The sequence below is a fragment of the Alosa pseudoharengus genome, unplaced genomic scaffold, assembly GCF_046254945.1.
Source record: "Alosa pseudoharengus isolate Yale_2024_CS ecotype anadromous, Long Island Sound unplaced genomic scaffold, YU_APseudo_1.1 YU_APseudo_1.1_scf_17, whole genome shotgun sequence".
NCBI lineage: Eukaryota > Metazoa > Chordata > Actinopteri > Clupeiformes > Clupeidae > Alosa > Alosa pseudoharengus.
The window spans coordinates 4,334,216-4,342,623 of record NW_027468640.1 but is presented as its reverse complement, the minus strand read 5'-3'; positions in this window follow the sequence as shown (position 1 = coordinate 4,342,623).

Genomic DNA, 8,408 nt, shown 5'->3' with positions numbered 1-8,408 from the left:
AATACACTGCACACATTTTATGTTTCAGCTTTGAAGTACCCAATGGAATGGCTATTTCAAAATCATCAATATAGAGGCCAAGAGCAATTTTGAATTCATCTGTTGCAAGAAGAGTGTTTTCATTAAAATACTGCCCATCATAATACGACCTGTATTCCTGTGGGACATGTACTTCCTTGGCCTTGGCTTTCTGCAACACATCAGATTTGTTAAGCAATCTCTGGAGCATGGGTATAATGGGGACATATGCCAGTGGTTTTTTGCCCCTTTTCACAACATATTCTATGGGGCTTACCTGAGAAAACTCTCTGCGTACATAGGTTGCTCTCCTTTTACCAGTTCAAAGGGTCCATGTTTGGCACAAAATCTCATAATGATAGTTTCTGACACGGCACTGGTAACCTCTTTGACTATGGATTCATCTATGTCAGCATAATATTTCTTTAGTATAGCCCTCACTCTGTTACACATTAGTGGTTCCGACATCTTGTCAAGTTCACAAAGCCGTTGTATCATTTCTTGTACAGTACTCTCTGGTACATGCAGAACAGCTTGTACCTTTAACAGCAGAGATGCAAAGTTGTGCTCAAGCTGTTTTTCTAAATCACAAAGATCACTTAAGCTGGCTTCTTCACCTACCTCTTCTAACTTCTCTACATCAGCAGAAACATCTGACATATTCTCTTGGATCACATCATCATCGTTACCATATGTACCAATAATTTCTAACTTAAAACTCTTCCAGTCTTGCGCCTTGTGAAGCTTACTCTTGTGCGCTTTGAATGTGGAGTAGACACTGCTTTTGAAATCACAGTTGTTATAAGGGCAGCTGACCTGATGGTTTACCTTTAAAGGAACACGCCACCCAAAATCAGTAGTGATATATGTTCTTACCGTAACTTTCACGAGTTGAGTCGTACCTCTCCCGCGTCGGTAGGTGCACTCAAACGCTCTGTCGCGCGGCGCGAATGTGTTAGCATGTTGCTATGCTAGCGGGCTCTGCCGTGGCCGTAGAGAGAGGCACATAGCAGTATTCAAACACCTCCACGTTTTACCTACTTAAATACAGTTGCACGAGTAGTTGATGAAAAATGTTAGGGCACACAACATGAAACGTGACGATTTTCCAAGCGAATAAACATGAGAACTACAATGTGTGGCGCAATAGCACTTGGGAGTACTTCGACCTAGCGTGGTAATATTATTAACACCTAATTGTAGATCCTATCCACCACAGAGTTTAGAATCCATGCTGGATCAGCCTCTCCCTCCCCTCTGAGCGAGAGAGGCACACACACTAGAGATGCGCTGATGGGCTATTATTTCAACCATAACTGCATAGCAAAACTTATCATCCATCAGCCATCCATCAGCACTAAAGTTTGTTGACCAATTTTCAAAACTGCACCCGCCATCCGCTGGTTGTTTTAATGTAGGCCTAGGCTATATGGGTGATGCAGCGCTGCTGACGTGAGGCTAGAAAGCCCTTGCCTGTTCTAGAAAGACTGATCTAATGCAGCAAATATATTAAAAGGCAAAAGTCGTACATTGGCTAGGCCTATCCCCAGAATATCAGCAGCTAACTCAGTCTCTGTCGCGCCAAACAGTCTCCAAATAAAACGCACATCGGCCTGTTGCCTATTCTGCCAGCTTGTGACAATATATCGTCCAAAATTCTTGATTGCATTGCATTCTCCACATTTTTAGCTACATTTTCATGTAGCTCAAAATAGGAAAATGTCAACATCCGTCCCCATTAACGTTGGAAGGGTTGGAGCAACAAAGTAGCCTACTTTATTCACGCCTAACAGCCTATATCCATTTGGTCAACTTTATCCAGCCCTAAAAAAGCTAACTTTGGTTTACTTGTAGTTTACCGTGTACCCTAGCCTAACTTTAAACAGTGTGCATGCTTATAAAGCACACTTGTGCTTCATTCATCCACACATCCAGCTCCTAACGTTTTGACAAGCATCTCTACCAATTGACCTTGTTCCTGCCCATCTCTAGCTTTGCTGTCTCCATCCTTTCTGTTTTTGTTGTTTGCAAAAAAAAATATAGTAGGCCCTATTTATTGGTAGCCTAACCAGCAACAAGTGCAATGTGTTAATCGCTGTCATTCTCTCTCCTGCCAACAAAAATGTGTTACGTTCCAAGTAGCAGTGCGTAGTACTGCTTCATAAAGCAGAATACAGAATACAAATACATTGGTCATATAAATAGCCAGTTTATGGTCTACAGTGTAGGCTAGAGTTGGTAAGTTATGGTAGGCCAACTTGGAGTGAATATACAGGGGGGTTTCTTTGGCTCTTAGCCTGGCAGGTGCGCACGTAGACATAGCCTACGGCCGAACACTGCAAGCGCCAATGAATCGTGCTCTCACAACAACCACGTCGTTAACTTAAATAGGCCTACTGTAGGTTAACATCACTCTGAGTTCGCATTCAAGCAAGCAAAACGATGATTTGAATGCATCTGTTTCTCTGGAAGGGCAAGGGGTAACAACAGGACAACACAGAGACAGGCCAGAATACAGGACTAATGTTATGAGAGTATTACAGTAATATGGGATATTCTACGGGAAAATATTAAAACGGCAAGACAGCGGGGAAAAGTTAAAATGATAGGCCTAAACCCGGAAAAAGTTGGCATGTTCGGTATTTTTCGGTCCCTGTGATTATTTGTGAAATTGTGCAAACGGTCTTTTCAAGTCATTTGAGAAGGAAGGAGTGTAGCAAGCTCCCAAATTGACGCTCGTCTGAGAAATTGAGTTTTGGATAATGTTCAGCTTCGGCAGCTTTACAATGACTGAGGAAGCCTAGAGACGAGTCCATAGCAACATGTTCATGTGTTGAATTTGTTATTACCCAGTGTGCTTTGTTTAATGGTCTCAATGTTTTATTGTTTTATTTCATGTGAATACTTACTAGAGGAGTAAATTATTTCAAGTAGGCTAATGCAGTTGCAGGAAGTGTGCATTTAGTTTCCATGCTTATTGTGTTTCCACAACAATGTTAGTGAGTAAATCTACAGAAATGGCCACCATCTTGGTGAAGTGTGATGTGTAAGATCAGAAAGCAGAGGGTGAGTTTAGAATTATTGCTTAATTCGATTTCATAGCGCTCGCTAGGTATCGACGATTGGCTGGGGAGGGTCATGTCTTTTTTGAAAAGACTGCTGGAGGGTCGATGAAAATTTTCTTGCAGGCAGGGGAGGGTCATGCAACTTTTGATTGAATCACTCAAAATCCCTCCGGTGACCCTGTTTATAAATAACGAAGGGTCCCTAATACTATAAAATGTAAGTGCATTGTAACTCAAATTAGTCGAATGTAATTATGTTTGTCAGTGATGCTTTAAAACTAAAAACATTAAGTACAATTTAATTAAATATGTGATTTCATATGAAATCCGGGTTTACAGTGTAGAACTCACATGCATTAATGGCTGCAGTTACAGATGGCAAAGTCAGCTTCCTGGAAAAAACTGCAAAGGGATGGGAAACCTGCTCTTATCAACGTCAGTCTTCTTCAGTGGGATCCATTTCGCTAAATTTGAGCGCTTCTGTCACAATATGAACCTGAAGACAATAAGTGCTGACACATATGCAACACTGAGGAAGAGGTACGTGTTTCCTGTGATTGAGAAGACATGGTATGAAGAGCAGAGTACTGTGTTTACCACAATGACGAACCAGCAAGATGTTGTGCTCTGTGGAGATGGCCGGTGTGACTCTCCTGGTCACTCAGCTAAATACTGTACATACACCTTTATGGATGCACTGAGTGAAAAGGTTGTGGACTTTAAAGTTGTAAGTTGCACCCAAGTGTCAAGCTCCAACACAATGGAGATCAAGGGTTTCAAAGATGCTCTACAAACAATTGAAGATAATGGAATTAAGGTGAGCACCATCTCCACTGACCGCCACCCTCAAATTGTGAAAGAAATGAGGGTAAACAATCCTGAAAAACATCATAAATTTGACCCATGGCATGTGGCCAAAGGCCTATCAAAAAAATTAGCGAAGGCAGCAAAGACAAAGGAATGTGAAGGCCTGGCAGAGTGGATAACATCCATAATAAATCATCTGTGGTGGTGTGCACAAACATGTGAGGGTAATGCTGAACTATTGAGAGAGAAGTGGGTCTCCGTAATACACCATGTTACCAACCGTCATGAGTGGCCTGGGAACAGGCACTACCACAAATGTCCACACGAGCCCCTTGATGAGGCAGCCCAAAGAGGAAAGCTGTGGCTGAAACCAGGATCTGTCAGGATCTGTCTTGTGAAGACTGACAGACAAGCGGCTTTTAAAAGACTTGGATCACTTAACAGAGTGCGTCCACACAACAACACTAGAGGTATGATCAAGTATAGACATTAAATATTATAATTAGACATGATTTCCATTTCCAGGTGTAATTCAATTGCAATTGTTCTCATTTCAAATTATATTTTGTTTAAGGTGTATCACTCCATGTATCTGAAATACCTCCCAAAGAGAACACATTTTGGATATGATGTTATGGTTCATGCCTCTATGCTTGCTGCCCTGGATCATAACAACAATGTGAACAAGGAACAGGTGAGTGTAATCATTCCCAGTCATTAGTATTTTGCACTATGCGACATCACCTTTGCAAATGTGCATTTCTACATATAAATTGGTCATCCCACAAAAAAAAAAAAAATAACAGCCAATACAGCTAAATATATACAGCAGAGGCTTAATGACCTCCTTTCACCTTCTTTATTTGGGTGAAGGGAGAAGTAGAATTCAGATGTTTGCATTTTTGTAGTGCAGTATTGTATGTTTATGAAGCACATTTGAAAAAATATATTGGCTGTGTTACCACATAGCCTACAGTGGGTCCCATTTAGAAATGGCCACTTCATGCAGCTGCGTGAAATGTATTACAACTTATCGCCACAAGGTGGCAGTTTAAGTCCGCTGTAGCATTGCCGGTAAACAGGGCAGCGGATTGCATTCAAAGGCGTTGCAAGTGGCAGTGAGATACTGTAAGCAGAACGAAACTAAAGATGGCCTCGTTGAAGTCATACAGTAGACTAGGCTAAATCACATGTGGCTCGCGAGCCGTGCAATGAGTAACACTGTCCTATTCCATGCTTTTTGGAGCTGTACCATTTTCTGAGAGAAACTGATAGATCCTACTAGCCAGAATAAATAGCAGACATATCTTCTGTGTGTGTGTGATTCCATTTACACAACACACAATTGTCTTTTTTCTTTCCCTTTTTGTTTTTGAATAGGCTGTTTATCAAGATGGGGAGAGCGTTGGTGAACCCAAATTCAAAATCGCTTGGAGCAAAGTCCACAAGACCTTCAGAGCAAAACCTGTGATGGCAGAAAAGGACTACAGCTACATGACTGCCATGATGGAAGATGTTCTCTCGTCTGATTACGATCCAAACCAGGCAGAAAAGGACTACAGCTACATGACTGCCATGATGGAAGATGTTCTCTCGTCTGATTACGATCCAAACCAGGCAGTTTCAACCACAGACACATCATGGCTCCACAGGTGACACTGTCAAGATCACAGATCATTTTGCAATCATTGCAGTATTCACGCTTCAAATAGCTGAGAATCTCTGCCTATCTAAATCTGTAAATATCTAAACCTGTAAATATGTTCCTAACAACGGTGTTCAATAGTTTGATTTGGTTTGTCCTGGTATGTCAATATGATGGTGTAAATATGTACACAACTGTTCAACAGTTTGATTGGGTTTGTCCTGATATGTCAATATGATGGTGTAAATATATACATAACAACGGTGTTCAATAGTTTGATTTGGTTTGTCCTGGTATGTCAATATGATGGTGTAAATATGTACATAACTGTTCAACAGTTTGATTTGGTTTGTCCTGATATGTCAATATGATGGTGTAAATATGTACATAACTGTGTTAAACAGTTTGATTTGGTTTGTCCTGATATGTCAATATGATGGTGTAAATATGTACATAACTGTTCAGCAATTTGATTTGGTTTGTCCTGGTATGTCAATATGATGGTGTAAATATGTACATAACTGTTCAGCAGTTTGATTTGGTTTGTCCTGGTATGTCAATATGATGGTGTAAATATGTACATAACAACGGTGTTCAATAGTTTGATTTGGTTTGTCCTGGTATATAAATATGTGTGGTGTATGAATATCTCAATCTGTAAATATCTAAACATGTAAATATGTATAGAACATGTTCAATATTTCATAGTTCAAAGGAATTCTGGTCTTGAAAATTATTTCTCTTCATCTCACACTTTTGACTCTGATAATACAAAATAAACACACCATTGTAGTTATAAATGCTCAGCTACTTTAATTTTGAAATCTTTTTAGCAAGGTTGTTTTTGCAAGTTCAGTCAAACTGATAAATTCATTCATCCATAGTTAAAAAATCCTCCATGACTCCTCTACTTCTCCCTGATTGTCTGCATGTTCAAATCCTGTATACAGTAGGCTCCACTTGGTTCGGGGTAGACATTTCTTATTTTGTTCACTGCACATGAGGGAATGATTCTGCGGACTCTTCTCCCCAGCCAGCCATGCATCCACCATGTAAACTGGCGGTAGGAGGAATATCTGTAAGACCTAAAGCCAAAAGTTTTACACTAAATGTTATGAAAGGATGAATCAAGGTTTGACTCAAGCCAGTACTGTATATGCCAGCCAATAATGTTTGCGCTGTATTATTGTCTAGATTTTTTATCGATTAGATAGATAGATAGATACTTTATTGATCCTCAAGGGGAAATTCAAGATTACTGGAAAAACTTTCATGTTATATAATTCTAAACAAATATGTTAATGTTAGACCTGCCTGTTAATAACTGCATCGCGACTGGGTAAACCAGCGCTCCATCTGTCATGGAGGCTGACGAGGGCAGCCCACAGCACATCTGGATTGAGACAAACTGCCTCGAAATTGGGATGGGCAATGATGCATGGTAAATCTGTAAAAAAGTATCCTGTTCTTAGGCTAAAATATACATCTACTGTGGTAGATTGATACAAAAATTCTTCAGGCCATTATAGTTACCGTATGCTTAATCTATATAGCTACCCTAGCTACCTTACCCTGGACTGCTGCTGATATGAAGTGGAGCTCCTGACAGCAAACACTCTCCCTTTCTGTAAGCATAGGCAAACAATTGCCACAGCCACACCAATCCGTGTTCCCTATCCTCTCCTGTTCCTCCTCCTGCTCCTCCTGTTCCCTATCCTCTCCTGCTCCTCCTCCTGTTTCTCCTCCTGCTCCTCCTCCTGTTCCCTATCCTCTCCTGCTCCTCCTCCTGTTCCTCCTCACCTACGGCTATGATATTGTCCTGTGAACCCTCCTCCGTGTTTACAACACGTTCAGGCTCGAACTGAAAAGGTTGAACGGCCGACATATTGCTAGCTAAAGTTTGACTTAATAACGTTAGCGTTTACGCGCTCTGTGTTTGTAGAGGCGCTGGGACCAGTCTACGTCACGGCCCAGAATGCAATGGGTCAAAACAACAATGGCGACTTACAGTTAAAAACGTTGTTTTAAAATATCTCGGTACAACGAAAACATTGGGGTGTTATTCTTTCACGTTTGTGGCGCAAATGGTATCGCTAACCCAATAACGCTAAGCTGTCAAACTATCATGAGATCCTTTTAAAAAAAAAAACCTTAACATAGCTAAGGCTGCTCACAGCTACTGTACGTGTGCTCGTTGAACACTGCTCCTTGTGTGTGTGTGTCACTTTATCACAGATATGTTAAATAAAGAGGATGCATTTCGAGTGTGTGTCAGCACACTTGACAAAATAGACACTTTCACTGAGCTCTCAGTGCCAAAAAGGTTGGAGAACCCTGCTGTACACCATATTTTTATATATCTACACAGGAAGAAATATTCCCAGGGATCATCTGTGCCGCAAAATTTGTGGTTTCCTCTGGCACGGCAATGGCTGAAGTGCTGCTGCTGGGTGTTTTTGACATAGACACATTGATTCAGAGCAAGATGAGAGGTAAGTATTGTATGTGGCTCCTGACATGTCAGGTGAAGAAAAGTTGTATATAATTCTCATGTAAACAATTTAAGTAATTGAATAAAACTCACTGTCAGGAGGTGAATCCAAAGTGGCAAAAGGGGGAGCATCGGAGCTATATTTTAAGCCAGTTCTATTGTGCAGATTCCGTACTCTAACGTTATGATTAGGGACCGTTCGTTATTTATAAACGGGGTCACCGGAGGAAAATAGGGGACGGTCATGTCTTTTTATTCTTTGTTGAGGGGAGGGTCACCTAACTTTTTTTGTCTAGGAGGGGGGGGGGGGGGGGGGTCACCTATCTTTTGTATTAATGAAAACAGCAAAAAATCAAAGTGGCTTGTTTGATTGTTGATTTCT